General features: G+C 34.3%; 1 pseudogene; it reads right to left on the bottom strand.

Moving 5' to 3' along the window:
- Positions 1-376: 376 nt before the first annotated feature.
- LOC149220315 (glutamate synthase 1 [NADH], chloroplastic-like) lies at positions 377-18,450 on the bottom strand (annotated as a pseudogene).
- Positions 18,451-19,244: the final 794 nt, after the last annotated feature.

Raw genomic sequence — 19,244 nt, 5'->3', positions numbered from 1 at the left:
TGAAAAAGTTATATTGATTTGATAATACTGATTCACCCCCCCCCCCCCCCCCTCTCAGTATTATTTCCAACAACCAGATAATGTACATTAAGCAAGTTGTCAATGTAACTGGTTCCACCCACACTATCTATAGCCACTTTTCACTTTGGTCTCTGTGATATTCGATTCCATCACCAACTAGTGAGATCACCATGAAAATCTTGTTTGCATGGTTTGAACACTTAGATTTTTTAGCATGTGTTAATTGTTTGTTTTTAAATTTTAGAGACATTAGGATTCGATTGTGAATATTATTTTGTTTTGTGATAAATTTTCATCCTAGCTGAATAAGGTAGTCATACGGAATGCAAGATAAACCTTATGAATACACACCTAGTCAATTAGAAAAGATGAAAACTGAAAGTTCAAAGTCAACAGGATCTAAAGCCTCAGAAGAACCTGAAACATCAACAATTTTACAATCTAAGAAAGTAGAAACCGAAGTGAATCCAGTGCAAGAAATATAATCAGCTTTAGTTCACTCTAGTCCAGAGATTACCGAAGTAGTTCAAACTGAATCTTATACTGGTGAAGTTTCAGATATTGAACTAACCAAACCAGACACAAAAGAACCTAAGTCTAAAGTTTCTAAACTTGAATCACCTTCATTTGCTCCTACTACTGAGCCACCTTCACCTCGAAGGAAGATGATAATTACGACTGGATTAACTCTTGGGTTAATTAGCATTGAAGATATTACTGGAAACGAAGAGGCAGAAACACCTCATTCTCCATTTACCAGTAGTGAATCTTTTGACCCAAGAGTTCCTTTCTCTCCTTTCTGACCTAACCCTTGGTATTCTACCACTTTGATTTTTCAAGGTCAAAATTTGTCAGCACCAAACATTCCTTTTTATTCACCAGAAATAACTATGTCAGAAGTTCCTATTGGGAGCCAATCCATTGATCCATATATGTTTATCAGCTCCCTAGAATCATTATTATATGGTGGTCCAGGAGTTCTTCTTAGATACCAGTCACTTACTGGGACTTTTTCAGGAGTTGCGCCTTGTCCTCAACCTTCTACTTGGTCATCTAGTTTATCTACATCTACTGTTCAAAGCATGAGTTCCATGCCTGAAGAACTTACAAAATCAAACCAACAAATTCACATGGTCTCCGGTAACTCTAATAACCCTCAAGTAACCCCAACTGGTATTTATTACCTGCCTAGGGGGAAACCACCTTATCCTCCACTTGGAGGACAACCTATGAGTCAACCTTTTACTAGAAATTATGGTCACATGCCTCAGCTCGGTCTGGTCAACCTATTGTAAATCAACCTTTGATTGGTACTCCTTATCTTGGGACAAACACTATTTGAAATCCTTCTTTTACTCAACAGTATGGTCTAGTTGCTCCACAAGTGCCACTTTGTCAACCTATTCAGCCTACAAGACAACCTATTGCTCATATACTTATTCCAAGTATTGTCATACCTGTCCAGTAGCCTATTTAGGGGATTCCTCAAACAATTGTTCAACAACATGTCCAAGAAATTCCTTGAACACCTGTTTAGCAACCGATTCAATGACTTGTTCAGAATTCACCACAGACACCTATTCAAACACTTGTTTCACTGTTGGTTCCAAGTACTCCTCAGACACCTATTCCAAGAGTATCCCAAATTACCGATCCAATTACCCCTCAAATATTTGTTCCTCAAACTACTCAGGCAAACCCTCGAGTTTCTACTTATCAAAACAACCCTACAGTCCAGTCTATACCAAAGATTCCTATCGGAAAACCCACTATAGGAACAATGAAAACACCTTTTATAAGTCAAGCTTTCCAAATCCCACCTTTTCTAGGTCAAGCATATCATGTTCCACCTTTTCAAGGACAAGTTTTTCAAAGTCCACCTTTCCAAGGTCAAAATTTCCAAAACCCACCTTTTCAATGTCAATTTATTCAAAGTCAATTTGTTAAAGGTCAACCTTTGCAATTTCAACCTATTCAAGGGAAATATTACTTAGGTCAAATGGGTCAAGCTCAACCTTTCCAGAGTCAATCATACACTGGTCATACTTATCAAGTCCCTATTCAACCTCAACCTGGTATGGTTCACCATGGTTACCTTGGTGGAATTCCAATTACAACTACACAAGTTGTTCCAGGATATCCTTGGTATCCTCCTCCAAGGGTTGGTCTCAACCCATAAGGTTATCAAAATTTACCACAAGACCCTAACCGACAGTTACCGTTTATTGCAACCTTAGATTTACCTGATTTAACCCAGTTAATGAATGATCCTATTTATTATTATCCTTATTGGTCGGTAATTCCTACCAAGTTACTGAGTGACATACCCAAATTTCAAGGAAAATCGGGAGAATACCCATCCAACCATGTGATGACATATCGTCTTTGGTGTGCATCGAATTCTTTAATTGATGATTCTATTGGTCTTTGCCTTTTTCAACAAACTTTAACCAATTCGGTAGCCAAATGGTACATTGAGCTACCTCGTGCCTCTTTCCATAACTTTAACTCCCTGAATTTTTTTTTTTAACCCACTTTCAGTTACCGATCCGTTATGATGCTTGTACCGAACTATTGAATTCTCTAAAATAATCAAAATCAACTCACATTTCTAATCATATTCATGAATGGAGACGTAGACGTCAATTAATCAATTTTTTATTCTAGATCAAATTTTAGTTGAATGGTTTACAAAGTCACTTCTTCCTATTACTATAGAAGATGTTGCTAAGGGAGGTGTCATCATAGAAGAGTAGGTAATTGATACCTTGTACGAGAAAATACTGAATTTACCGTGCCTTACAAGTGATCTAATAGTTACTTCTCTTATAGGATCTAATGCCATTGATGGTATCATCAGTTCTGTTATCCAACTGTCTAAGGGGAAAAATAAAAATACTAAAAGTACTCATACTTTGGCCATATAAGATTCACCACCTGAAATCCTTTCTCCGAAAACTATTTCTGAGATTAATGTCGTAGAATCATCTACCGACAAGTCAAAATCAACCGAAGGTAAAAGGAAGGGGAAAGGTAAATCGAAAGAGAATGCTTATTTGAAAGAAAAACCCGCTAAAACTGAATCTACTGACGAGAAACATAAACCTCACTATCCTTGCCTGATTTTCAGTGAGGATCATTATATGAAGGAATTCCCACATCGAGTAGAGGTTTCCAAATTCATTAAAGGTCTTACAACTCCCGTTGTTTTGAAGGATCCATTTCCTTCTCAAAATAAAAAAAAATGGTTTCTCATAACACATCTTCCTCTTTCACATCGCAAGATATCATGATGATGTCTTCTCATCAAGTTATGGCAACTACAAGATCAAAATATTACAGATCCAAGGGTCCTGTTAACAATGGACACGAGGCTAGTTCATCTAGTCAACTTTTCAGTTCAATTCCTCCTCCTCCTTCTAAACCATTATAAATTGAGAAAGTGAACTCTAACATGATGATTCAACCAACTCCCAAAGGTGTGCTTTGAAAATAAACTTTTAACCCACATGCCATAGGTGCACAAAATTATAACATTGATATAGATCTACTTATGTCTCCTTCCGCAATTTCAACTTTGGAAGTGCTGCAAACACGCCCAACACAACGAAATATTTTATAGTCATCCATAGGAGCTATTGATCTATAGGATTCTAATCTAATTATCTTTTACCTTGAGAGTCATATCCCGAGACTCCCTCATCAACTAGCATTCCAAATTCCAGTTTTTGTTAAAACTAGATAAGTGTTTCGCATAGTTGTTGATGAAGAAGCTTCTATGTGTATTATGTTGATTACATGTTGGAAAGATTTAAGTTCTCCAACCATCAACTAGTCACCTACCACTTTGAAATCCTTTAATGGAAGAGGTTTTCATCCTTATGGAATCATAAACAATCTACCTATAGAACTAGAGGGTAAAATGGTCACAATCGAAGTTGAAGTTGTTGATGCTCAACTCAATTATAACGTTTTGTTATCTCGAAGTTGGACCTACCCTATGACAGCAATGGTCTCATCCCTGTTTTGAATGATACAATTTCCTCACAAAGGGAAGATTGTCAAAGTAGACCAGTTGTCTTACTATACCCCAGACCCTAATTCTACGAGTATCATACAATTTGTTAGTAAAATGAATTATCTTTATGAGGATGTTGGTGTTGGTTTGCTCAAAGACTCATCGTTGATAGCAACCTTTGCACTCCCTCCACCTAACTTTCATTCTAATTTTGTCGAGGTTAACATGATTACATCAAGCACTATGGAATCATTTGATCCTTGGATAGTTTTTTTAGAGTCTAAATTAGCCTCCGATGACAATGAGATGCCTTTGAGCCTTTTTGAATTGGCTTACCCGGAAATTCAATCATTTTACAACCCATCATCTTCTGAAATTGTTTGACTGGATATAATCAATGATGATTATTCTCCTTTACCTTGGTTAGAACCAATTTCACTTCTTGATCCTTTCGAATATATGTTTCCAACTAACGAAAACATCATGGAAGTCATGGCTTCATATGAAATTCCATGGAAAGATTACCATCATCATCCATATTTTCTACTTGACCCTGATAAAATCGAGAATGATATTTTGACTATGCTTTCACCTGAGATTGTAGATAGTCTGGAATGTCCCATTTCAATTTTTCAAGCTAAATCTGAAAGAAATTTGGGTAATATATCTGCAACAATTAGCATAGATATGTCAGTTAAAACATGAACTGTTGAAAATATTCACATAGGTTCTTCATGCTCAGTTGAAGACATTTAAACGTATAAAGCCCTATTTTAAGAATTACATGACATTTTTTCCTGTTCCTATGAGGAAATGCTAGGAATTGACCCAAGCATTGTTGTGTAGAGATCATGACTTACATGAATGCCAAACCTATCAAACAACAATTATTTCTAGTCCATCTGTGAAAAGTTGCTACGATTAAAGCTAAAGTCGAGAAACTGCTCAAAGCAGGTTTCATCTACCCCGTTCCCTTAACTGATTGGGTGTCCAATATTGTACCTGTTAATAAGAAACATGGAACCATTAGAGTATGTGTCCATTATAGGGATATCAACAAAGCTTGTCCAAAGGACAACTATCCCACTCCCTATATCGATCAAATTATTAAAGAATCTGTCAGAGAAGAAATGTTTTCATGTATGGGTGGATTTTCTGGTTATAAGAAAATAAACATACTCCTGGCTGATCAACAAAAAATCACTTTCATCTTCCCATGGAGGACTTTTTCCTATCGAAAACTCCCATTTGGTTTGAAGAATGTCGATGAAACTTTTCAATGGGCTATGTCTTATGCCTTTCATGATATCAACAATATTCTGCAACCTTATCTTGATGACTTTCCATCTCATTCATTGAGACAGGATGGTCATCCAAAGCATTTGAGAGCAATCTTTATCAGATATCGTCATTAAAATATTCGCTTGAATCCACAAAAGTGTGTTTTCTGTGCGCAATCTGGTCGATTTCTAGGATTTTTCTTTTCAACGAAAGGCATTCATGTCAAAGGTTGAGGCTATTTTGAATTTGCCCCCTCTTTCCAATCCCCACCAACTCCAAAGTTTGTAAGGGAAGGCAAACTTTCTACATTGTTTATCCAGAGCTACGTCGAGTTGACTAAAGGTTTTACTTGAATTTTGAAAAAGGCCATCTCATTTATCTACGATGAGGTGGTACAACGGGCCTTTAATGCACTTAAATATGCGTTGACCCATACACTGCTATTGCATCCTCTCGATTATCATTGAGACTACCTTTTATACTTAGCCGCATTTGATGCCACCATTGGCATGGTTCTAGTCTAGGAAGACAAATTGAATGAAGAGCATGTGATATATTATTTAAGTTGTAATTTCACCAAAACTAAAGCAGAATATGCACCTGTCGAGAAATTGGCCTTGGCAGTTGTTCAAGTTGTCCAATGTTTTCATCACTACATTCTATTTTGCAAAACTGCTATGATTTTTTATTGCAACCCCATGATTTACATTCTTACCAAACAATTGATGAGGAGAGGTAGTATTCCAAATGGATAGTCATCCTATAGGAATTCTATTTGGAATTCATTAAATCCAAATCTAAGAAATTGTTGGTATTTGTTGAATTATTATGTGACTTTCCATGAAATAAAATGGAAAATGTGGCAGAGGATTCTCTTCAAGATGGATATCTATTTCTAATTATTATTTTAGATGATATATCATCATTTATCTTTAGACCCAAACATTTCAGCCAAAACTGAGTTGCATTGATTGTCGTCGTATCCGGTATCAATCCCAGTGATAAAATGTTGTAGGCTATACATTTTATCATTGTGGTGTTTATTATATCTTCAGGCAATGTTTAACTCGTGAGGAAGCCAAAAAGGCATTAAATGATTGCCATTGTGGAGCTTGTGGCGGTCATATGTCAGGGTTTTCCACTACTCAAAAGATCCTTCACGAAGGCTATTTTTGGCCATCCATGTTCAAACACTGTATCATTGTAGTGAGTAAATTCCATAATTGTCAACTCTATGATTGAAAAATTCATGAACACCTAGCTTCTCTTCACCCAATCATTGTTGTCAATCATTTTGCTAAATGGGGAATATATTTCATTAAATGTAACCCTCACTTAGTCGGGGGCATGTGTACATTATCTTTGTGGTAGATTATTTTACGAAATGGGCTAAGGTGATGCCCACATATAAATATGATGAAACAACATCGATTTTTGTGTTCAATCAGGTGATTGCTTGATTCAGAGTTCCACAAGCCATCGTCACAGACCATGGTAGCCATTTTCGAAATTATATGATGACGAATCTTACCATGAAGCTAGGCCTGCATCATGACAATTCTACTCCATATTACCCATGGTAAAATGGCCAAGTATAATTCCTTAACAAGGCCTTAATAACCATGATTAAATGGAATATCAGGACTCATAAATGATATTGGAATCTAATGCTTTATCCAACCTTGTGGGCATACTGTACCACAACAAAAACTTTGATGGTTTTTACTCCTTTCCAGTTCATTTACGGCATGTAAGTAATTCTACCAAATGAATGTGAGATACCATGTTTGAAACTGGAAATTGAATTATTACCAGCCACTTCTACTGAAGAAGAACGTTTCTTGTACTTAGCACATCTCAATGAGACTCACCATGATGTGGCATTAGCTGGTGAGACTAAAAAGAAATGAGTTAAAGCACAATATGATTAAAATTTCAAACCTTTTTTGTATGCAGAAGGTGATTTAGTCTTGGTCTGTGATCAAGAGAATGATAAGTTAGGTGTTGGTAAATTCGAGCCCATGTGGCATGGCCCTTATGTTGTAAAGCATGCATTAGAAAAAGGGGCCGATGAACTAGTTGATTTTGATAGAATTCCTTTTGGAAAGCCCAAAAATGGTCTTTACCTAAAGAGATATTATGCTTAGATTATTCGGTGAAATTTTTTTATATTACTATACCATATTTTATGTGTGGCAGTTTTTAGCAGCTTTTATGATTTTCCGCTACTTCTTCTTGTTAGCTTGTGTTACACTTGAATTGCATATGTCAACGTTCCCTCAAACTTACATTGGCTTTGATGATGACGCTAGTCATAGTACTCAGAATTTATCTTCTACAACTTGGGTCATTTATTCGCCCACAAATGAGTTAGTTTCTATTCATGGTATATGCCTTGGTCAAACAATGAATAATATTGTAGAATATAATGTAGTGATTGAGCTATTATCTCATTCCATTTCATTTGGCATTCATTGATTGATCGTTAGGTTAGATTCTCAACTCATAGTATTACATTTGAATGGTGTTTATTAAATTAGAAGTGCTTCGATGTTAAGAATATTTTTGCGGGTTCGTCTCTTGGAAAGAGAGTTTGATTATATTCAGTATCAACATATTCTGAGAAATTTAAATACATTAACTGATGCATTGGCTCATTATGTGTTAAATTGGCATTCATAAAACATCTATAAATAAATTAAAGGAAATATTCATCCATATATTGTACAAGATAAACTGAAATAGAAGTAGTAGCTTTCATTAGATAAGTGTGTGTAGATAGTGTGGCTTTTACAAAAATGTCATCCAATGACATGAGGCCCTGTAGCCTTTATTTTTTGAACATGTCGATACATCAACAAAATATAAAAAAAAAATAGCCCTCAGACTAGTGACTACGCATGTTGATGATCATGGTAGCATACAATAGCACATGCTACTCGTCATAGAAAACAGATAATAGGTCCAGGAACCCCTATAGTATGCCTCTGGTGGCAGAGAGGAAAATCATCTATCGCGATGTCCGGGATGTCCAAGCTCAACCTCTCAAGGTTGTGCTCTATCTCTCTTAGTGTCTCTGCCGCATCCAGGTTCATCACAATGGGAGCTACTAGTTTCTCACCATGCCTATCATATCTATGTAATCTAGCTGATCTCAGTGGGGCCACATCTGCATGATCATTTCAAATAATTAGTTTTGGATGCCAAAAAAAAATCAACCAAAGTGTGAATTTTTACCTATGTCACCCCACTGCATCCCAAGAGGTAGTGTCATGTCCGGATCTCCTGTGTAGTCCATCCCTGCATACGGAAAATCTTCAATCATGATGATTTGATTTTCCAACCACTCAAAGAAATCAGGAGTATATCTAATTGTTGGTCCTTCACCAACTCCATGGCCTGCCATAAGTGTAACCCATTTCAGCATGCGAGGGTCACAAGGTCCTTCTCTCTTTATAGCTACTTATGGAGCCATAAGAGGAAATCACTCTAAATAAAATGAAATAATGAAGGAACCATACCCAATTTTTTTGATTTTTCTTGTTCTGAGCCTGGTTAGTTTCCCTTTCAAATTGGAAACTAAAGCCTCGCTCCAGTTGAATACGGTAGGTTGCAAACACTCTATGGTGGTTTGCATCTCAACCTTCATGAGAAAATTCAAAGATGCACTACCACACATCCATGCTACAGTGAACTTGATAACTTTCAAAGGAATTTATGCTATGGTCTTGATGTTAATTCTCCCATCTTTGGGAGCAGCCCCTCAAGTGCAATGTTGTAGAAAATAGGTGGCATTTGTTTTTCCACCTCGCCTATGCCCATACAGATTGAGTTCCACCCCATGGCATTGAATTCCACTCAGGAATTAAATGTCATTAGCATCAATGACAAGTCTATGGTCTTCGACTATGAAACATTCTTCTTGAGTGTTCCACTTTCCCACCATCCATTCTAGCATGTCTAATTGGGCTTTCATGCCTAGAATGGTGAAAGACTTGTAAAAGCCACAATTTATCAAGGCTTGTATGGTTACTGGATGGTTTAGAGGAGCTATGTATTTATCTTCGTGCTCACATTCTCTCAATTCCATATTTGTGGTTCAAAACCATGCAAATAAACATAAAATATCATTAGAAGTAATCATGGAGAAAATTAGCAAATAATTTGCGTGTTTTCTATTCCATTCTTTATGCCCTCGATGTTGTCTGCAACCGACTATTATGGATAGCACATATGTGCATGGTTTCTTCCTTTGAAATCGCGCACATAGCATTAAAAAACTAGTTGATGTGCACAGGCCCGATAAGGGTGATCTGCGCACATCGAGGGAGATTTTGTTTTTAAATACCTCCCCAAAAAACTTAAATCTATAGAGAAATGCTAAATAAAAGGCATGAAAATGAAGAGCTTGGAGAGATAATCTATTTGGAGAAGACGACTCACGATTTCGCCTAATGGCTTTCCCAGAATCAACTTTTGAAGTTTCTAGTGAAAATAACCTCTATCACTCTCAAAATGTTAAAAGCACAAATGGTAATTTTTTTTTTACTTTTTGGGCTTTTTTATAAGTTTTTGAGGTCCATTTAAATATTTTTTTTTCCTATTAACTTTTAAAACCCAATTTTATAATGTTTTTAACTGTATTTTTGAGCAGACATAAGTATTTCAACTTTTAGTGTGTAGATCATAGGTCATTAACAAAAACAAATCATTTTGGTATTGAGTACATTTTATCACTTTTTCAAACTCATTAAAACTTATGAAAAAGTGAAACCCTAGAGTTCTCTTTACACCCTTTTCAGACTCCTTAAACACGAAAATATCACCGAGTACTTCATTGTTCAGACTCGTAAAAGTAAATGAACAACCATTGGTATAAAATGGGTAATTAGTTACTAAAAAAAGACTAAAATTTAAAAATAAATGACAAATTTTTAGTCGGTGACCAATAGCAGCTAATTTATAGTATCTTATAACGTGGCCAACTTTTAGTCGTATTTCTCTTAGTCATTAATTGATTGTCTCAATTTTATCATCTAGTAGTATATTTAGTCATTAATTTCATCATTAATTTAGTCGTTGATTTAGTCATTAACTGTCACAATTAATAACCAAATACACAACAAAATATACTATTACATGATCACCCAAGAAAACCAATTAATGACCAAAATATTGGCCGCGTTATAAGATACTATAAATTAGCTACTAATAGTCATATATAGGAAAATTTTATTCATTGTTTGAGACCAATTAATGACCAAAGAAATATGACCAAAATGTTGGTCGCATTATAAGATATTGTAAATTAGCTACTAATAGTCATATATATGTAAATTTTAGTCATTGTTTGAAACCAATTAATGACCAAAGAAATATGACTAAATTTCGTTTGTGTTATAAGATACTATAAATTGGCTACTAATAGTCATATATATGCAAAATTTAGTCATCATTTGTAATCACAAATTTATAATTTACAGTAGATATTTATATTTTTTTGGTAGTTTCATATTCATTATATAAATGACTACTTTAGTAATTTATGTTCATTTCATTTACTTTCATTAATAATCATTATAAACAACTAATTTAGTCATTGTATATTAATTTAATTCGTGTTCATTATTAATAATACAAAATACTAATTTAGTATTTTTAGATTGATTTTATGTGTTCATTATTAATTAACATAGATTAATTAGTATGATTTTGCGACTAAATTAAAAAAAATGTCATACAACGTGCACGTTCGTCTAATATGAAAACGAAAATTTACATATGTTAATTACAATCATAAATAATATCAAATAAAATTATAAATAATTTCAACCACATAAATTATATTATATGAAATGTCAAGTATTACAATATCAATTTCCAACTTAATATTGGTTAGACTACAATTTACACAAGAAATATTTTTTCATCACTTCAAACATTATCATTGTGTTTCTAGGGCATTGCAAGTGAATTCACCAACTCTAAAGACATGACCATCAGTCTGTACATGTGTGTCTCATGCAGAATATTGGCTTTAAGAGTATCACTAGATCGGTCCTCTTCTCTCTCTCTTTCTTCATTTGTCACTCCAGTGTTATTGTTCTCCCCTTTTCTTCAATTTCTGCTTCTTACCATTAGTACTGAGTTCCTCTACTGAAAATGAAAGAAAATACAATGTAGAGTATAATACATGAAAGAGGATGAACACTAGAATATAAACTAAAGTAGACTATAAATTATTTATATGGCATATACTTCAAAATTAGCAATGTCAATGTTGTTTCTCCCTATGAAAGAAAGAAACTCAAACAAGTTTTCTTCAGTTGGGAAATAGTGGCCATTATGTGGCTAGATGACATGTATAAACAAATCAAATAAAATGTCACCATAAAAAAGAATACCTTAGGAACTTAGTATTCAAACTTAATGAAAATTTTTGGCACAAGCATGCTAACTAAGTTACATGCTAAAAATCTCAAACTATTGATAACTTGTGAAAACAAATGGAAAGAAAATGACAACATATAATAAACAAGAGCCACGTGGTGGCAATGTCACTGTTTTTTCTTTTTTTCACATTTCCACCACCTAGCTCTTGTTATAATAAGTTTAATAAAAAGATAAAAACAATTAATATAATATCTTAGAAGAATAAAATATGAAGTAAGAAATTTAATTAATTAAATAAAAAGATAAGTAACTTGAAAAGCAATTGGTTCTACATAGATAATTTTAATAAAAATATTATTTTAAAAATTGAATAATAATTTCTTATTATTAATATATTGAAAAAATATATAAATACAATTAGAGTTTAAAGTGGAACTTGTTTCAATGATCAAAGTGGCGTATTTGAAAGTTGTATGCTTTGGTGGAAGTTTCAACTTTCACCAACTCAATGCTAAGAATCATCTCTATACCTATATTATCAAAATTCATAGGCAAACTATGTAGTCAATAATCTATTAATAAAACCAAATTAGAGGAAGACCTTGAACTACTATAGACTTAAAACATCCAATCTTTTCCATTTCCACAAGGTAAGCATAACCTCGAAACTGATATGACACAAAAATAATAGAAAATGATTGATATGCAAACCTTTCTGAGAATACCACTCCAAGAGCTACCTCTCTCCTCTACTCCCAACGCAAACATGGAAGCTTAGTAGTCGTGCAACTCCTGAAAGCAACAAATACCAATGTTCACATCTCTCTCTCTCTCTCTCTCTCTCTCTCTCTCTCTCTCTCTCTCTCTCTCATATGAAAGAAAACATACATAAGGATGCATGAATGCATCATACATCCTATAAAAACACGATCATGGAGAATAAAGTTGATTATCACATGGGATCAATGCTTGTTTACATAAAAAGTGAAAATAGGAACAGTCAATACAAGATTGGAGAATGGAGAATGCCTCATATATTTTACATTTATAAGATACACAAAAACTGATAAGATGCACATCATATGAGTCCATAAGGAATAAAAATAATTTATCAAGAGGAAGGTAATGGAGATATGATATAGTAGACTCTTAAAAAAGGGTATGTTAGGATCACTTCCAACAACAGGCACCCATTTCTAAGTAAAATTCAGAAATGATTGTAACCCTTGAGACATTAGAGTCTACTTGTGGCTTCACATAGTAGTGACAAACCAGATAGATCTCCTTATTAAAACAAATCATTGTCACATTGTGATAAGAACAAAACCTAGATATTCATCTTTCTATTATTTGCAATCTTTTGTATAGTTAATTTACATCCAGTGATCCTGTGAACATGGGTGACTATCTTTCTCTCCATTTTATAGATAGAAAGGAAAGCCCTTGTACAACCAATATGTCACTAACTAGCTTTCATATCCACTGCCGAGATATTTGCTACAAGAAGCAGAGCATACATTCCCTCTAGTATTTGTGTAGGCTTAGAATAGCCACTTTAGCAAGTTTCATCAACGGCTCCACCAAAGGTGTCATCTTGTTGAAAATATAAGGAAATTAATTCAATTAATACCATCTTCAAAAGAAATTTCAAGATGGCCATATTTCATTTAAAACAAAATATTTAAATCTATAAGATCATTTATAACTTGAAACTTTTGAACCATTAGAGCTAGACCACAATATTTACCCATATCAAAATATTTGAGTTCTAGCGTGCTAATTTCAGACTATGAAGGTGTGCTCTTCGTAAATTTTTCTTCTCCTTAAGTTGCATAGCAAAGAAAAAAGAAACAACCTGTACAAATCCATCTGCTAATTTTGCAAGAGTCAAGAACCCAAAGACAAAAATATTGCAATGCGAGCCTCGACATCCCTGTATTTTTTTTTCAAGAAAGTTACTAAAAAAACAAATAGAATAGTATACTAGAAAAGAACAGATCAAAAAATAGAAAAAAAACCAAACTTGCACAATGGTTGTAGGACCAGGAGTTATGTTCATGCACATCTTGAGTCCTTCTTGGATCTGTCATTCAAACAGAGAAGTTATCCATTGTTTAAATAATTTTTCTAAGTTTCTCCTATCAACTACCTCCATACACTCAAAGATTCATTTATCCTTCTGCACCACTAAACATCTATCACTATGCAGAATCCTAAGAGAAAATCCAGGTGCCATATCAAGAAAAAGGACTAGGAAACTGCATTTGCACTCCTCCAAGGGAATAATTATGGATTTCAAACACCAACATCATAGTCAACATAAATAGGTAGAAAATGGGATACAAATGCAAATGATTAAATGTCCATTGGGACTAAAATGTCTCGTATAGACCATTTTTCCATCATAGAGGCCTTGGACTAGGTAGTTGTTGCCTCCAAAGTACCCTCCTTGTTATTAATGAATAGAAATGTGAGACACTCAAACCAGAGCACTCAAACTTTGATTCCTTGCACAACTTCAATAACAGGGCATGTGAGTGGCTTGTTTGGCATATTGTTGCCAATTTTCTTGGGATTATGAATTTGTACAAAAAGTTTCCGAGGGGGAACTTATATTTTGAAAGTGAACATTGGGGGTTTATCCTTGTCCTCCACTCTGTCTTACAAGTTTTCATCAACTGGTATTCCTTCATCACAAATTTATTTATCTAGGTAGCTACTGGTCTTGCTTCAACAATGCCCCAAACAACTAGTGATTATCCACATCTATAGTCACCAGCAACAAAAAACACCATCAACACTTGTTGCAAAATCACCGAAGTTGGCTTTGAAATTTGACCTGTTATCCCTTTCCATATCAAGATTCTTTCCAATAATCTGTCAGACCAAATTAAAAACTAGAATTAGAGTAAGGAGGTAAATGGAGAAATTCTAGAAAATATGGTGTGTATGTATAGTATCTTTTAGACATATAATATAAATGTTGAAAATATGTGTATTCAAGGTTATGGATTGGGAAGGCTGCAATATCACTGAATTACTCAATTTTCCAAAGAAGAAAACATAGTCCAGCAATGAATGTTGTCAACTAAATTCAGATTGGACCTGAATCATTACATTGTGCTTATCAATAAAAATTTAAAGTTTTATATCACCTTAGCAGCAACAAGTTTGATGCCTAGAAAAATATAGCTTACCTGTTCTAGTCCAAGAAATCCCATTTCTAAGAAAACAAGTTTTGCTTCTATAATCTCCTTTGTTCCCTCCATCTCTTTCAACTGGAACTTTCCACTCTCATCCTTTTCCCATTTGACCTTGATCAATTCAAGCCCTTTATCATTTCCATTGTCATCATCTATAAACATTTTTTTCAACACTTCATATGACTTGGGATCTTTACCAAACTTGGTAATAGCTTCTTGGTGGCCATAATCTACTCGGAAAACCTTAGGCCACTACCAAAAAGTGAACAAAGACCCATAATCATGGAATTGTACTAGGATACAACATGATAGAAAATAATAGATAGCTAATTTTTATTTAGATGAAGATGAATAAAGACAAGCCTAAGGAAAAATATTCCCAAGAGCACGAGAATTGGGGGGTTGTGGAAGGAGCTCCAAATTCACAACATTGCTATATCCATGTCTTATGGTTGTTTCTATACAATTAGTTCCAGTGTCTCCTCCTCTAATGAAAACCACCCTTTTCCCTTTTGCAGAAATAAACTTTCCATCTTGCAATCCATTGTCCAACAAACTCTTGGTATTTGAATGAAGGAACTCCATAGAAAAATGTATTCCCATTAATTCACGGCCAGGCATAGGAAGATCCCTATATATATATATATATATATATATATATATATATATATATATATATATATATATATATATATATATGACAATGTACAAAAAGGGCCTTGACTCCTATGGGAAAAATCTGAATTAAAATCAAATATAGAAAGTGTACCTTGGTTTTGTTGCACCACATGCCAAAAGAAAAACATCATTTTGAGTGTGAAGCTTCTCCATAGAGAAAAGAGAGTCAAATCCAACATTTGCATTCATAACAAAATTAACACCTTCCTCTACCATCAGATCAACACATCATTGCATAACATCAAGTTTTTTTTTTTCATATTAGGAACTCCATACATTGTCAGACCTCCAATTTGATTAGCATGTTCATAAACAGTGTCAAAGTGACCATGAGCTTTATTAAGTTGATCAGCAGCAACCAAACTAGCTGGCCCATTGCCCACTATAACAAATTTCTTCCTACACCCAATGATGCTTCCATATCAATATCTAGTTCACCACATCATAGAAAACAGACAGATTATTTACAAAATGATAAGCATCATAAGAATGACATTAAGAATTATAAAGGAAAGAAAAATACCCTGTCCTATTTTGAAGCGGATGTGGAACCATATAACCTTCCTTGAAAGCTTTATCAATGATTACACATTAAATACTTTTAATAGATACTAGATTTTCAATTATTCTTAGTACACACAAACCTTCACAAGGGCCAGTGCATACACATCCAGTGAATTCTGGAAAATTATTTGTTTCTAGCAATCGGTCCAATGCTTCTCACCAATGCCCTTGGTGGACTAATTCATTCCATTAGGGTATTTTGTTCGCAAGAGGACATCCATTATTATCATGAATGGAGGAAAAAGTTTCACACGTTCAGAATACAAACAAGTGTACAACCTAGCAAAACAAAAAATACACATGAACAAGGCCACCAATCTTTGTTGAGTCTTTGCTAGCCCAAGTTCCCATGGCAGCCCAACATTTTTTATTCTTATCCAGCGAGATGCTCTAGTACCACCATCATGTCTTGAAATAAATACATGATTTGCATGGCCCTTTACTACACCACTTGCTATCACTCCATCTCCAGCTTCAGAGACCAACTTTATGCTGATTCTAGCTCCTGGATTAGGATTCTGCAGCAAAATCCATCAAAATATTTAGATACATCTTTCTTACCTTCCAACACTACAAACCTCATATCTTGAACATGAAAACTTACAACATGCAAAGTCCCCCAACAAGTGGTTTAGAGGAAGGCAAATGGTTTTGACCAACTTTGGTTGATGGTCCTTTTAGGAGATGTACATTTCATTGTTCATGCTAACAAACATTGGAAATTGTGTGTGGTTCAAGAAAAGAGGGATTGGGAAGAAAGATAATACTCAAAGAAGCCTCCAAATTCTAGACATCTAGAACAGAAACATCAAATTATTGTCTACAGTTTAGATGAAAGTTGTGCCTATGCATTTCATGTAAAAAAAAATGCCCTACTAGTATTTAAGCATCAATTATGAAATGCATTTTGCACAGATTAGTTGATAGAACTACATATAAATTTCAAGAATAAATCCTTTTAATCTTCAACTAGAATTCCCAACCCATATCTTTCTAGGATATCCCAATGCATGCCAAATTCTTAGACCATTATAAGAACTGAATAAAACTAAAATAGTGCATAACGGGACAACGTGTGCACATTTTTTTAAAAGTAAAATGAAAATTCTTCCTTGAAGTCATTACTCTATAATTTCATTAAAATCATAAATAAGCTGTGCTAGATCTTCAATGTAATAAATATCATGATGTGGAGGGATAATAAGCCCACATTGTTAGTTGAGTTTCTTGTAGCAACGATATCACCAATGACTTTATGGCCATGAATTTCACCACCCTCACTAGGCTTTGCACCCTGTAGAGAAACATTTAAAATAAATGTTAATAGCAAATATCCAGTTTAATGTAGGAAGGATCCTTCGCATGCCTGCCTGAAAGTATACCATGCACAAAACATAATAAGTCTAACATGTCTTGGAAATAAGTGTAAATCATGATGTTATCTTAGAATACGTGCTCTCCCAAACTTCCACCAGTATCAGCTATGAAGTTCCTTCATGTCTAAGGAATATACAAATGATAAGTTGGTCAAATGGCAAATGGAGCAGCCTCCATCACAGATGGAATTCTCAAACCTCTGGGCTCATATACACATGAATGAATAGATTTTCCAATCATCCTATAGACCTTAAAACTTGATAAGAGTGGAAATTTTTTTGGGAAGCTTAGGCACACAATAGAGAAGCAATAGAGCCTCTTTGATGTGCCAAGTGACATTGAATGAAGAAAATTTTAATTAAACTTTTGAACCACAGGAGACATAGGAAAATAAGTTTGAACCATATAAATTTGAAAATTTGGCTACAATTTACAAAGAAATTGGTGTTTTTAAGTATTTCATAGTGTTTGTAACGTGTCTTTGAGTTTACAATAGTAGTGTCTATGTCATGAAAAAATCAGTGTGTATGTCTTCGAGTAAAAAGAGATAGAAATGAAGTTATGTGAAAAGCTAAAAAATGAAAGTTTGTTTATGGGAGAAACCAGAAAAATGATCAATATAAGTGATTCATTATCATCCTCATATACATAAAATTGGTTTATTAGGAATTATAAATACTCTTCTTCTTGTTAAAAAAGGCTTGAAGCTTTTTTACAAAAAATATATCAAAATGGGAAGTTTTCCCACTTGCAGCAAACTCTAGGAAAGATAGAATTCAATAAGAATGCATAAGAGTACACCATAATTCCATAGCTAAATACCTTGGAAATATTTTTAGAGATGAAGTTCACATATACTCCTTGAGGATACATGAGTTCACTATATTTTTCTATCATATTCCTCTCAATCACCATGGTCACTAAGAAAACAACTACCCATTTCCCACTTAACCCAAACCAGGCGTTGCAGAACACTATATACCCATATTTGTATCAAAAATCCCCCCTACAATGCACCCTATCACCAAACCAATGACAACGAAACCATAAGACTCTTTTTTCTACTTAAATATAATTTGTCTCCTAATTAAATACAAATGCAAGAAGTCCATCCCCAAAGCAATACCAATGGTTTTCATTTTCACAACAACTCTACATTTAGAGGGTGGCATAGAGTTTATGGCCATATCAGTTGCTGGAACTTCCTTCCAGCCTAAAAAACATAGTCCTACTGATATAATAAATCAAGTTCACATAACTCGCTACTAAAGACAAGAATCTCATGCCTACAAGACAACCTCTAAAAATCAGCAATTGGCAATTTCTATTGGCATTACACTTGATCAGAGCACTAGTTAAAAATCCATTGGAAACAAATTAGTTCCTTTCTTGTCCATAACATAATCTCCCACTATCCTTCTGGCTACCAAAGAGCTATAGGAACCATGTATACTTAACCATCTAGTGAGTAGAATATTGATTAATGTTTCTATGAAACTTGGAAATATTAAGGAAGTTGTGTTGTATTTGTTCTTTAATTAAGGAAGCAATCTCATATTCTTCCAGCACTAACATTGAATACCCTTTTTCACTCTAGGAAATTAAGTTAAACATGATATCTATACCTAATACCCTCACTTCTATATCTACTTGATCTTTAGACCTGAGACATCTTATCAACAACATTATCCAATCATCATCACCTACTC

The sequence above is a fragment of the Pinus tabuliformis genome, chromosome Q (genome assembly GCF_031772625.1).
Source record: "Pinus tabuliformis cultivar Carrire ecotype Pingquan chromosome Q, CPIR1, whole genome shotgun sequence".
In the NCBI taxonomy this organism is placed as follows: domain Eukaryota; kingdom Viridiplantae; phylum Streptophyta; class Pinopsida; order Pinales; family Pinaceae; genus Pinus; species Pinus tabuliformis.
The sequence above is the reverse complement of the archived record's forward strand: the minus strand, read 5'-3'. Positions and strand labels throughout refer to the sequence as shown.